The 15,798-nt window shown below is 30.6% G+C and overlaps 1 protein-coding gene across 1 annotated transcript in view; it reads right to left on the reverse strand.

Annotated features, from left to right (window-relative positions):
* Positions 1–15,798, reverse strand: part of LOC124366150 (zinc finger protein 260-like) — a 39,332-nt gene that overhangs the window by 11,086 nt on the left and 12,448 nt on the right. The window lies entirely within an intron of this gene.

Below are 15,798 nucleotides of genomic sequence, written 5' to 3' on the forward strand. Positions count from 1 at the left end.
ACAAACTACACTAATGTTTGTAAAGTTTTTACCTGCGGACTGCATCTAAGATGCAATTATTTTACCTCTGGGTACATACACTACTTATGATCAAGTGATGACCGCGGCAGAGGATTTAATATATATTTTAATGTTAAATTGGTTCATGAGAGAATTTTGTAAATTGATTAATATCACTTTCAGTTGAAAGTATTGTCTACATGAAAGGAGACAGAAGAGTAAAGTCTAGTTTATTGAGTCTTACCATTAACACATACAATATACAATCTATGATTGGCTATTCATCACAACTTAAAAAAAAAATTAAATTGTTCACCAGCTATTTATTCACAAACTATACTACTGTCTGAAATGCGTAAACTGCTGACTGCATCGAAATTGCAATTACTTTACCTCTAGACTCTAGACAGCACTTACGAACAAGTGATGCTCTCGAGAAAGAGGAGTTGTTCTTTGTTTACATTACGATAGTTGATAAGAAAAATTGTTACTGGTTCAGATTTGTTTCTTACACATTAGATTTAATGATATTTTAAATTAGTATGACAGTCAATACGACAAAAAAAATACAGATGAATTGATATTCAACAAAACCTTAAATGCAAAATATAATATACTTTAGATTGTTCAGCAGCCAATTAATTTACAGACTATACTAATGTATGTAAGCCATTAGTTGCGGTCTGCATCTAAGTTCAGTTCACAGTATCTTTTCAAAACCCTCATAAAGAAAACAGAATTAGGCATTTACCATTATTATATGTTACAAAAAGAGAATACTACAAATTAGAATCTATAACTTTATGGAATATAACAATGGAAAATAACTTGCCATAACATAAACAAAAACAATATACAATCTATAACTGGTTATTTATCAAAACCTTAAATACAAAATATAATACATATTAGACTGTCCAACAGTGCAACATTTACAAATAATACTACTATTTGAAAACGTAGTAACTGCTGACTGCATCAAAGTTGCAATTACTTTACCTCTAGACTCTAGACAGCACTTACGAACAAGTGATGCTCTCGAGAAAGAGGAGCTGTTCTTTGTTTACATTAAGATAGTTGATAAGAAAAATTGTTACTGATTCAGATTTGTTTCTTACACATTAGATTTAATGTGTATGATATTAAATTGATGTATGTGATATTAAATTAGTATGACAGTCAATCTGACAAAAAAATACAGATGAATTGATATTCAACAAAACCTTAAATGCAAAATATAGGTAATATATTTTAGATTGTTCAGCAGCCAATTAATTTACAGACTATACTAATGTATGTAAGCCATTAGTTGCGGTCTGCATCTAAGTTCAGTTCACAATATCTTTTCAAAACCCTCATTTAGGCATTTACCATTATTATATGTTACAAAAAGAGAATACTACAAATTAGAATCTATAACTTTATGGAATATAACAATGGAAAATAACTTAAAATACTTTCTTAACACATAAACAAAAACAATATACAATCTATAACTGGTTATTTATCAAAACCTTAAATACAAAATATAATACATATTAGACTGTCCAACAGTGCAACATTTACAAATAATACTACTTTTTGAAAACGTAACAACTGCTGACTGCATCAAAGTTGCAATTACTTTACCTCTAGACTCTAGACAGCACTTACGAACAAGTGATGCTCTCGAGAAAGAGGAGTTGTTCTTTGTTTACATTAGGATAGTTGATTAGAGTTGGTACAGATTCAGATTTGTTTCTTGCACATTATATTCAATGTATTATAAAGTAATATTATATATAAATATACATTACTGAAATAGATCATTCACTATTAGGAATATAAAGTAACATATAAATAAAGAAATAAACATATATATATATATATATATATATATATATATATATATATATATATATATGATATTGTTTTGCAATTAGCTAAATGTGGTACTATAGTCACAATAGGTAGCAGAGTGCTTGTACAATTGTGATACAGGCTAACACTGTGATAAAGTGAGCCTAATTGGTGTGTTTGTAGCACAATGATACATATATCTGCTATTAAAACTTAAGACGTCATCCGATATGATGTTCAAGTCCTTCCCGTCTAATTTTGATTTTACACACAAGTCCTTCCTGTCTAATCTTGATTTTTCACAATCTCAGCAAGTTTCTTACACAAAAAAATTATTATACTTTAATAATAATAACGATAGTCATCTAAAAGACAAATGGTAGAAGATTTAATATCCAAAAATAATAACAAATATGGAATGCTGATACAGAGTTTGACATTAACGTACATATAAGATTCCACATACTCACTAAGATAAAAAAGGAACAACAACCAGACAAAATAGAATAAATAGTATACAAAAATTAAAAAATCCTAGAAGGAAGAGCATCAGAGAGAAAAATCATGAATAATTTTATAATATTCAAGTAAGTTGTTCTCTTGTTGATCTCTATACTGTCAGTGAAGAAAGAGATCTCTTGGAAATTGTTATATGCAGCAAGAGGAAAACTGACATTAATGGGCTAGTTAAACGTGGTGCAGTTAATGTGCACAAATATACCATTCAGGAAAAGCATATTAATTTGGATGTCTTATAAAAAAAAATAGATTTAGCCTACAAAGTAATGAAAACATGTTATGAATTTACACTATCACTCCAGATCTAGGGTTAATAAGTTTTAACCCATGGCAAATGTTCGAAAGTCTACTAACCTTACAAATCATCCATCGCTAATAAAAGCTTTAAAGAAAGAAGTCTCAGTTGATCCAAGTGGTGAACTAATTAAATTATCACATAGCATATGATAATTAATTAATTCATAATATGTTTTTAAAATAGCCTATTCAACAAGACCTTAATTAAAGAAAAATATAATAAATACTAATTTGTCCAGCTGTCAACATATTCGCAAACTACACTACTGTTTATAAAGTCGTTGCCTGCGGACTGCATCTGAGATGCAATTATTTTACCTCTGGTTAAATACACCATTTATGAGAAAATAATGTCTATATATATATACATATATATATATATATATATATATATATATATATATATATATATTAGAATAATAAATTGTTAACTAAAACCCTTTTATTATATAAAATATATATATATATATATATATATATATATATATATTTTAATGTTCGAATAGTTCATAGGAGTTTTTTTTTTTTTTTGATTAACATAAATTTCAGTTGAAAGTATTTTCTGCTTGAAACGAGACAAACAGTTGAGCAACACCTGGTTTATTGAGGCTTACTATGAACACAGACAATAAACAATATATTATCAGCTATTCAATAAAACCTTGAACACAAATTGGAATACATATTAGATTGTTCAGCAGCTATAAAATCACAAACTATACTATTGTTTGAAATCCGACTAACTGCTGACTGCATCGAAATTGCAATTACTTTACCTCTAGACTCTAGACAGCACTTACGAACAAGTGATGCTCTCGAGAAAGAGGAGTTGTTCTTTGTTTACGTTAGGATAGTTGACAAGTTGTATACCTCTGGGCTCACAACATCACTTATGATATTCTCAAGATAGAGGACTTAAAATATGTTTATGTTAGAAAAGTTCAAAAGAAAATTGGTTTCATTGGTTATCTAAGAAGAACATTACAGATTAGCCAAACCTGGTTTATTTGGTCTTACGATAATCACAAACACTACTTACACTTAACAGATAAGAAAGTGAGTTATTACAACTTTCAAACTACCATACATGAGATTCATGCTTTGTTAGTTCAGGCTCTTTATCACTTAGCTTGCTATGAACATGACTTGCAGGTTAAGTCCAACAATCAATACAACAAAGTAATTTCATCACATGTGTTGATGTTACTGAAATATCTCATATAATTAGCCTTCACAATATAGGTTACTCTGTTTACTAACTTGTTGTTGTGTTGTGTTTACTAGAGAGTTGGTAAAGATTTAGATTTGTTTCTTGCACATTACATTTCATAATATTATAAATTAATATTACAATCAATGGGACATGAAAAACATATGCATAAATGAAAATATTGTTTATTGAGTCTTACGATATTCACACAACATAATGCAGGCTATGATTGGATATTCAACAAAACCTTACATACAAAATATAAGTTTTAGATTGTTGAGCAGCCAATAAATTCACAAACTGTACTAACGTCTGTAGTGCTGTTATCTGCTGAATGCATCTAAGTTGCTATTATTTTACATCTGGTCACATTACATGACTTAAGAGCAAGTGATGTTCTCCTGACTGAGGAGTTAGTCTTTGTTTACATTAGGATAGTTGATTAGAGTTGGTACAGATTCAGATTTCTTTCTTTGCACATTATATTCAATGTATTATAAAGTAATATTATATATAAATATATATTATTGAAATAGACAATTGACAATTCACTATGAGGAGTATGAACACACACACACACACACATGCGCGCACGCACGCACGCGCACGCGCACACGCACACACACACACACGCACACAATACAATATAACTTTATTGCCAGTCACAATTTTAACATTGCATAGCATGCGTCACATAATAATAATTTTATATTCATTACAATAATAAAATGACTTATGCTAACGATTTAATTTTTTAAATATCGTATACAATATCGTTTTTAGTTAACAATAAAAGTTGACAAGCAGTAAAATTAATATATAATAAAGAACCACTTTGGATGTGAACCCCTGTACTATCGCACACTGAAGCTAGTGAGATGGTCCATGAATTCACCAACTGTATAAAATGAATGAGATACTAAAATGTGTCGCAATTTTACTGTCTGCAATGCACTATTGAACTGATTTAGATAATTTATTGATTTTATTTCTTCAGAGAGCCCATTTAGAAATGTTATGCTAGCTTGAGAAGGAAGTTGCTCGTATCTTCTCAATCTATGCTCAGCAGGTCTGAGATTTTCACGATACCTTGTATCGTAGTAGTGAATGTCCTGACCTCGAACCATTTGGCTCTTAAACCGACAGTGTACAGTACTTTCCAGTATATATATAAATATGATAATGTTAGTATTTCAAGCTCCCTAAATGAATTCCTACACAACTCTCTAAACTTTAATTTAGCAATAATTCTGATGACTCTTTCTGCAAGACAAACAGTCTGTGGAAGTGGCTATTTGAACAGCCACAATAAATACCGTAAGATAAATGTGGGTGGACCAAACCGTAATATGCAGTCTTCATTATTTGATCTGAACAGTATTCGGCAAGACCTCACAAGAGATAAATATTACTTGATAGTTTCGCACAAGCACTGTCCACATGGTTCCTCCAAGTCAACCCTCTATCGAGGTGTATTCCCAGGAGTTTCGTACAGTCAACTTCATTCAGGACCTTCTTGTCCAACATCACAGCAGGTCTGTACTGAAATGGTGCAAATCTTCCACCAAAAACCATGTAATTTGTCTTCGAACAATTAAGTTTCAAGTTTATGTTTTCAAAGTATTTGGTACATACATTTAATTCTTCATAAGCTTGAATTTCAACTTGAAATTTTGATTTGCATGTGAAAGAGAGAGTCATGTCATCTGCATATTGGACTATGTGTCCTTTATGAATCTTTGAATTCAAATTGTTTACGTACACCAGGAACAAAACTGGTCGGATGATGGATCCCCTGAGGGACTCCATATTTAGGACTGGTTGTATGTAAAAATGAATTTTGAAATTATACTTGTTTTCTATCAGAGAGGTATGACTGAAACCAGTGGCAATCCTCTAATACCGTTATTGTGCAATCTGTTGAGGAGAATGGTGTGATCCACACAATCGAAAGCTTTAGTCAAAACGCTGAGCATTACTGTTTTCTTGTCCAAGCTATCAACAATCAGGTCAATTTCGTGTGTGATTGCATTGATTGTGACCTTAAGCCAAACTTTGGAGATAATATATAATTTTTGTCAAAGAATTTAGCATCCTACTTAAGAAAAGTTTTTCAAAAACCTTACTTAGCACTGATAGGATTGAGATTGGTCGATAATTATTTACTTTAAATGAATCATGTTTCTTAAAAATTGGAATTACTACAGCTCTTTTCAGTGCCCCTAAAACATACCTTCTTGGAAAGATGTATTGATTATCATTATCATTGTCAGTGGTTTCAGTAGAGGCATATAACATTGCTTGAAAAGCCATGTAGACACGCCATTTACGTCAGTTGACTTGTTTCAAAACAACAGCTAAGATTTTGATTTAAAATATTAGAAAAAGTCATTAAAAATTTTTGCCACATCTGAATGGTCCTTAATTATTTCCTGATTGATTTAAATTTCTATAGGTTTATTGGGTGCCTTGGGTTGTTTGGCTTATTAATTATACCTCAAGCGGTTTTATAAACATTTTTCGTTTCCTTCATTGCTTTATTATATTCATAGGCTTTGACCGCTTTAATAACCTTTCAATAGATTAATTTATACTTTTTTACAACATTTTTGAATTCTAAACTTGTTGATAGTTTTGATCGTTCCCGATACAACTGTAACTTATTTCTAGAAACAATTATTCCAGGAGTAATCCAATTAGTTTTTCTTTTCTCTTTAAAATTGATTTTTTATGGACAATATACATTTAGATTGTAATTAAAGCAATGATTTAAATAATCGAATATTTCCGGCAAGGATTTTATTAAATTTCCAAAGTTCTTGATTTAACAGTTTTTTGTTTTTTTTTTAAGGCGAAGCTGATCTCCTTTTATGCCTTATTCTGCCCGTCCTTATGGGCCACTGGCCTGTGCGAGGATCTTATCAAACAGAAACTGGTTTAACTGGTTAATGTTGGAAGGACGTGTATCTCTCCTATATACAGTGACGTCTTGTGTTTTTTTAACCTGTTGACTAATTTTTATTAATTACGCATCATGGTCAGAACTGGTAATGGCTACAACGGACACGAACGTCCCGAGTATGTCGGTCACAACGTTACCTATAGCAGTCTGAGAACCACCAAACACTCTCGTTGGTGAATTCACCAACCATCCCAGATTGAAGCTAGCCAGTACACACACACACACACACACATACACGAAAGTTTGTAAAGAATGATGATTGGATATTTGGATGTTTATTAGTCAATAACAGAAAATCTAGTGGACCGGTTGAGACGAAACTTGGCATATATACTGTTCAGATATCAGAATAATACATACACACATTTTTATTCCTAAACACTACTTATTATGAAATATTTATTCCAGAATTTTGTATATGCATGAACATAAACCATCAGCTATTGTGCTGTAAATAGTTTTGACAGTAGTATTAACCTTTTACAATAGACGGCAGTAGTGATGAATTCAAATTACTCGGTTTATTTTTAGATTTACTCAAAATTAGTTTCCTTAGACGTTGTTAGGACAGTGTTTACAGAGAATAGTCCACTAGAAATTCTTCCTTTATTGGCATTGGCAATATTTTGTTCTGTTTATTTCTCTAATGGTTGTGTCAAGGGGTAGCTCTAAATGATGAACTTTAAAGAAGAAAGAACTTTATAATAAGCAAACCTGGTGTACGGAGTCCTGCCACTATCACAATTAACAGATAATATACAATTTAGCTATTCTGGAGGGTTGTCCAGAAAGTAAGCGCCGTTTATGCATAGCATGAGAAGTAGTGAGGTTAGTGCTACCACGTTCACATCGGTGTGTACGGTGGTTCAGCACACTTCTAAGAGAGGAAGGCGGAGTATCGTATGTTCACATGTTGTCCTGCTGTTCAGTTATAACATACATGAGTGCCATAATAGAAAAACCCGCTAAGTGTGAAGTGCGTGGTGTTATAAGATTTCTTTGGGCAAAAATCACTCGTCAGTTGAAATTTATCGTGAATTGTGTCCGTTCATCAATGGACTATTTAAAAAAATGAAATGACAAACATGTACGCAAAGAGTATTAGGTCTTCATCAGTAATGACGTACTGAACAAAATCAACAAAAAAGTTTGTGAGAATCTTTGGTTCACAATTTATGAACTTTTTGATCATTTTCCTGAAATTTCTAAAATTCCTTTATATGAGAGTGACAACAAAACTAGGCCACCACAAGTTTTGTACCCGTTTGGTACTAAAATTGCTTACAGAAAACCACAAAACAGAAAGAAGAAGTTCTGCCATGAACTTTCTTTCTCTGTACAACTTTGAAATAGGTGAATTTTTGGACAGGATTGTTACTTGCAATGAGAATTGTGTTGCCAATGTGAGTCCTGAGACTTCATTTTACTTACGTCTTAACATATTTTGGACATTTGCCATTATTATATGTTACAAATCTAGTAGAACACTACAAAATACAATCCATAATGTTACAGGATATATCGATGGCAAATTAATGTCTTCAATATTTTTACTTTCAAACAATCCATCCTGTCAGTTTGTAATTCAGATAGCTATTCAAGAAAACGTTATATAAATACAAAACGTAGTATATACTAAATTGTCCAGCAGTTTATGATCATGTTAGGATAGTTCGTAAGAAAGGCAGTTTCTAATTTTGTTTAAATTAGTTTGAGTTAAAGTATTATAAAACTAACAAGAAACATATAAATAAACCAAAATCTGTTTATTTAATTTAACCAAAATTGCATAAAATACCCGTCTATAAATGGCTATTCTACAAAACCCCAAACACAATACATAATACCTATCAGTTTGTTCAGCAGCCTAGAATTCACAAACTATACTAATATTTGCAAACAATTCAACTGCTGACTGCATCAAAGTTGCAATTACTTTACCTCTAGCCTCTAGACAGCACTTACGAACAAGTGATGCTCTCGAGAAAGAGGAGTTTTCTTTGTTTACGTTAGGAAGTTGACAAGTTGTATACCTCTGGGCTCACAACATCACTTATGATATTCTCAAGATAGAGGACTTAAAATATGTTTATGTTGGAAAAGTTCAAAATAAAATTGGTTTCATTGGTTAACTGAGAAGAACATTACAGATTAGCAAAACCTGGTTTATTTGGTCTTACGATAATCACAAACACTACTTACACTTAACAGATAAGAAAGTGAGTTATTACAACTTTCAAACTACCATACATGAGATTCATGCTTTGTTAGTTCAGGCTCTTTATCACTTAGCTTGCTATGAACATGACTTGCAGGTTAAGTCCAACAATCAATACAACAAAGTAATTTCATCACATGTGTTGATAAGTTACTGAAATATCTCATATAATTAGCCTTCACAATATACGTTATTCTGTTTACTAACTTGTTGTTGTGTTGTGTTTACTGTGTTTGTCTCATTGCCAACATAGTTACCCATATATATTTTTTTAACCTGGTACAGGAAATAATAAACAAAACATTTTTTAACAAAACCTATAAAGACATACATCTATATTTGCATGGCAAGCCATGCATCAACAAATGAAACAACGCATAGAGGATGACACTGGTTTTGGATTTTTTTTGTCGCAATATACATTCTAGTTCGCTTCTTGAGGGTTATAGATCATAATACCATAACACATTCCAGTACATTCGCGGCACTGTAATGTACACAATAGACTAAAATAATAAAACACGGATATGTGTAGTAATTACAGCCATTTCGATGACATGAACATATAAGTACGCCATACTTAAAGGCTAATATAGAGACTTTGATGATCATGAGAGACACTTGTGAAGTCTATGGTACATTGTGCGTAAACACAATTTTGGCTCAGACTCAAATCCTTTCCTGCAATGTTATCGTGCAGTCACGCATTAATAGTTGTGAAGGTTAGTTCATACAAATGTTATGAATATGATAATGTAATCAATAGAAGTTTTCGATGTTAATTTAATAACTGTAAGAGATAACTAAATGAATAACAAGCTGACATAAATCATGTTTGTAAAACATATTAAGATTGTTTATAGATACTCACAACACTTGCTAAAATTCCAAAACAAAATTCTTCTTCTAAAGCAATTTGTATGGCATCGGAAAAACACATTTGGAAACTTAAACAAATGCATTAGAGTAATGCCAAATTAATATATCTTGGCTAGTACCAGTGGCTAGAACCCTCCCCCAACCACTGTTACCAACTAAGAACTAAACTTTCTCTGTCTCTGTCTCTTACACTTAAAGTGGAAATATGTCAAAGAATAATCACCATTCAAATTAATGCACTTAAAATATTGTCGCATACATTTTCCAATGCCGTCTCTAAAGAAATCTGTTGCCAGAAAATCCAACCACTCGTTTACACCGGTACGCACAAATTTGTGTGAACACATTCCAATGACTTGCCTTTTTGTTTTACAATCGAAATATTTTACTCTAGTTTTACACTTATGTTACCATCAATGACTTTATTATCATTTTTGGCACAATCTCCGAGGAAGGTCAGTGCTACAGACAGTGTCTGTTTATGTGGATATCTTTTACTATTTTGCAAACCCAAAATTTTGTCAACTTCTATCCAACACAACAAGTCAATGTACTACACTCGAAAAAATATACTGAAAGTTTTCTAAAAAGTCATAATTGTGAAGAAACTATTTTCAAGTATTAGTCATTGATTTTCTTCATGAGTTGTAAGGGAAGTACAAGTACAATTAATAAATTATCGTTCTCAAGCCTGTATTTAGCTAAGTGCTCACACAGGTTTGGGGAGACGGCAAAATTAAAGAATGTAATTTTACATATAAATAGCAAAAGTTATTTAACATTAAAATAAATATAATACATCATGTAATATTACTCATGAGTCATACAATTATATGATCTTAATGAGGGTTGCGATCTGTAACGTAAATAGGTTTGTGTATAAAAGATGTTGTTCTACAGCGATACATCGCCGCCTACTGCTCTACTACTCTTGGATAAAAAAAGTATAAAAAACCAAGTTTGAATTTATTACCATATTGAACCACCAACTAGCTAATAAGCTAAAGTTAAATAATTTAAATTTAGCTTATTTATTTTTGACCCAAGGTTTCACTCTGTACTTTGTTTCAAAAAATACTATACATAAAAAAAATATTTTGTTAGACATTGGTATATGGCCTAAATGCAACTTTAATAGCTTCCAGTTGGAACTGTAACAACCGTAACTAATATAAATATATATATATATATATATATATATATATATATATATATATATATATATATATATATATATATATATATATATATATAAATAAATATATATATAAATAACTGTATAACATCCCACACCTAATTCTATTCAAAGCTCTGAAGTATTATATATACAAATAAAGGGACTGGAAAGTGTTAAGCTTAATTGAAAGTGTTTAAAATCTGGTTCATTATAAACTTAAATTAAATTTTTTGTGATTTTCTTATAATATACAATATTATATACATATATATTTTTTAATATACAATATTCAGATACAAAATATAATATATCAGTTTGTTCAGCAGCTACTAATTCACAAACTATACTACTGTATGAAATGCGTAAACTGTTGACCGCATCGAAGTTGCAATTACTTTACCTCTAGACTCTAGACAGCACTTACGAACAAGTGATGCTCTCGAGAAAGAGGAGTTGTTCTTTGTTTACATTTGGATAATTGATAAGAGAGTTGGTTTGCATTCAGAGTTGTCCTTTGTTTATGTTAGGATAGTTGACAAGTTGTATACCTCTGGGCTCACAACATCACTAATAAAATTGGTTTCATTGGTTATTTGACAATAACATTACAGATTAGCCAAAACTGTTTTGTTGGTCTTACAATAATCATGAAAGATATGCAATCTATAAATGGATATTCTACAAAGCTCCAGATATGAAATATAATATGTATCAGTTTGTTCAGCAGCCTAGAATTCACAAACTATACTAATATTTGCAAACAATTCAACTGTCGACTGCATCAAAGTTGCAATTACTTTACCTCTAGCCTCTAGACAGCACTTACGAACAAGTGATGCTCTCGAGAAAGAGGAGTTGTTCTTTGTTTACATTAGGATAATTGATAAGGGGTCGGTTTGGATTCAGATTTGTTTTCTTACGTTAGGAAGTTGAGAAGTTGTATACCTCTGGGCTCAAAACATTACTTATGATGTTCTCACGAAAGAAGACTTAAAATATGTTCATGTTAGAATAGTTTTTAAAATTTGTCATTGGTTATCTGACAAGAATATTACAGATTAGCCAAACCAGGCTTATGTAGTCTTATGATAATCACAAACGATATGAAATCTATAAATGGGTATTCTACAAAGTTCCAGATACAATATAAAATACGTATCAGTTTGTTCAGCAGCCAATAATTTACAAACTATACTACTATTTGTAAACAATTCAACTGTCGACTGCATCAAAGTTGCAATTACTTTACCTCTAGACTCTAGACAGCACTTACGAACAAGTGATGCTCTCGAGAAAGAGGAGTTGTTCTTTGTTCATTCTAAGAATAGTTCTAAAGAGAATTTATGTCTTAAATATAACTCTCAATTTACATAATTCTGGTAAATTTAATACTGGAATAATAAAAAATTAAAAACAATAACCAAATTTTCAAATGATCATTAAAAGCAAGTTCTAAGTATAAGTTGTCTAATTCCATCAAATGTTTATAAATAAATATTAAGATTAATTGTGAATATAATATTGACTAGTTTTATTTTCACAAAAACTGTGAGTTCTGTTAAGTCCAAAAACTATTTGTATTTTATATTAAAATACATCATATCTACGCTGGGAAGGGTTGATTCAATGCAAATAACGAGTTAAGCTTCATTTCACTCTTCACTTAGTGCAGTATCTGAACTCTAACACAAGTATATATTGACTCCTGGAATGTGCAGTACACATCTGTACGAAGAGATCTATAAAAAGTCAACGATGAAGAAGGTTCCAACATATAACGTGTAGAACACTTGGTCCACTATGCTTTGGGATCGTGTCTAAAACACAATGAGAACATCTCTTCATCTAGACTACACTGGACAGCTGCTGGGTAACCAGACTGTACTCCTTTGTAGCCTAGGGGCCTCTGATGTCGAAACAGAGTTTGTATTGAATGTCTTCATCACCAAATTTGTATGGATCTCTTCGGACAGACATCTACAGATTCCAGGACTCAACCTATACCTTTGTCAATTTCAGATGGTGCACTAAGTGGAAGGTAAAATAGAGCATAACTCAATCTTTGCTTTAAAATATAGCTTTTATATTATTAAATTTTACTACCTATACCATTTAAAGGGTAATTATTTTACAATATTTTACAGTTGCAAATGATTTCTTTCATTATGAGTTCTTCAGTTTTTACTTTAAGAATGCTAACAGGTTTGACACTGAGAAGTAGAGAGGGCTTAATTAATAGCCTTTTTATCTATCTCTTTAATGAAGCCATTTTCATTTAATTCATAACAGTGTAGAAATATAACGTACTTTTTGTATTGTGACAGTAAAATATAATATTCTAGATAATCATGTATTAAATAAATAAGTTGTTTTCAGCATTAAATTTGCTACAAATTGTCATTTCAAAATTCTGTTATATAACAATACAACTTTTAATTATGTGTTGAATGTACTAATTTGTTTTTCAATTTTCTAGGGAAAAACATGTTTAATTTGCAAAAGTTTTCTCATACTTTTTTTCTAAATAACTGAAAAGAAAATAAACTAATAATCTGGTTTACCTATTAAGGTTTTACATTTGTGTTTGTTTTACATCATATTGGTAAATTTGGATTTTAGAAAATTTGAGTTCAATGAAAATATAATTTTTGAATAATTATAAAGTAACTACTACATACCTTGCTAGTAGACAAAATTTACCAAGAACTTCAATTATTCAAATATTTTAAATGTAAAAATATAAATTTTAATACTGCTGTATATCTTAAACTCTCTTATAAAAAAACTTTACTTTTTTACAGGTATCTACTTTAAAAATGTTAAAACAAAAACATAATTAAAAAATAATTTAAGACAAAAATTTAATTTTAATCATAAAAAACTATTTTTTAACTATTTTATTGTTTATTATTACAACTATAATCTGTGAACAACATTAATTAGAATTATAAATAATATTTTAAAGCATATTGCAAGTAATGTAAAATATATATAGTGAACCTCCTCAAGACAACCAGAAGTTGGCCACCAAACCAGGAACTCTTCACTGTTGCTTTTACAGTTGAATACATCTCTATAATACGAAGATTATGCAAAACACTCGTATAAAAATAATAATAAGCTACAAAAATCTTCTTTAAAGGTATATGAGCAATACAATTTAGTTGGTAATGAAGAACACGTACAACCTCATAGAACGACATCAAGCAACTGAGCACTGAGACTAAATGATCCGTTTGATGCATGTAAATGTATTTTCATGTTTGTGCAGCTTGCCGATTGAGCAAGCTACTGCATGCAGTCAATATTAGCAAGCTGTTGCATGCAGACAATGTTAGCAAGCTACTGCAAAGAGACAGTACTGTTAATCAATATCTTTCATTCTCCTTTGATAAAGCAGTAGTTGAATTTATGGTTATCACTAAAACTACATTTTAGAAAAAATTAATAATAAATTTATATTTTAGGAAAATAAACAAATAATTATTATTACTAAATAACAAATTGTAGACTATTAATATAACAGATTATTAGGATTTTATGTCAGGAATAGAAGAAACTTAATGTCTTTCACTTTTTTTCTACTACGTTTTTTGTTGTTGTTAAGACAAAGCATGCTTTAGTAACTTTTCCTGCCCAGAATTTTTTAACTAATGTGGGAATACGAAGGATGAATTTATAGACTCTTGCAATCTTAATATTGCAGTGACAGCTAGGTGGTACAAATTTTTGTTTTTTTCTCACTTTGGTGGCTGTCAACTTGGAACTGCTTTCACATAAATTCAAGATAAGCTCAGATCACTAAATTGCAATAAAATCCATAACAACCACTAATTCGGTATTATTTAATCAAATAGTTTCTGTTTAAAAAAACATCCAAACTTTATACATACTAACTCCGAACTTCGAGTGAAATTTTATAGAATAAATAATTTTATCTTGGGGTCAAGAGTACACTATGTAAGTTGTCACATATTATTTAATCGCATAGTTTCTGTTTAGAACACATCCAAACTTTAGATGATTTTTAAAACAGGATTTTAGAAAATGTTTTTAAAACATCCAACTTCAAATTTCTAATGAAATTTTTAAGAAGAAATAGTTTTATTTTGAGCTCTAGAATAAATTCTAGAAGTTGTCGCTTTAGGGTCAATACTCTCAGTACAGTTATTGAGCTATATTAAAATTTTAAGTTATTAACAAATTTTAAACGTGAATAAAAATCCCATTATTAACTATTATAATTCAATAAAATTATAATTTTTTATCGGTCTACAAAATTATTTGATCTTTAACCTGCCTAGTATCCAATTCATCACAAACAAAAACTATTTTATGGCGGTATATTTTATTGTTATCTCTGTATAAAAACTAAGTATCAATTACAAATTTTTGTTACTTGTTACGTATGCAAGAATAACAGTTTTAAGGGCAATTGACCCATTAAAACCTATATATTTACAACTTGTTTACTTTTGTAAATGAAGGTGACCTAAATGAGATCACAAACAGTTATTGTTAAGTAATATTATTAATTATTGTAATTTTATACGAGGGTCGTCCATAAAGTAACCGCCGTTTGGGCGTGGCGCGATAAGTAGTGGGGGTAGCACCGCCATTCTCACATCGTGTGTGCGCAGCCGTTCAGTACGCTTCTAGCTGTGCAAGGGAGTGCATCATGTGATCGCACGTTCTTT

The sequence above is a fragment of the Homalodisca vitripennis genome, chromosome 7 (genome assembly GCF_021130785.1).
Source record: "Homalodisca vitripennis isolate AUS2020 chromosome 7, UT_GWSS_2.1, whole genome shotgun sequence".
Classification (NCBI taxonomy): Eukaryota; Metazoa; Arthropoda; class Insecta; order Hemiptera; family Cicadellidae; genus Homalodisca; species Homalodisca vitripennis.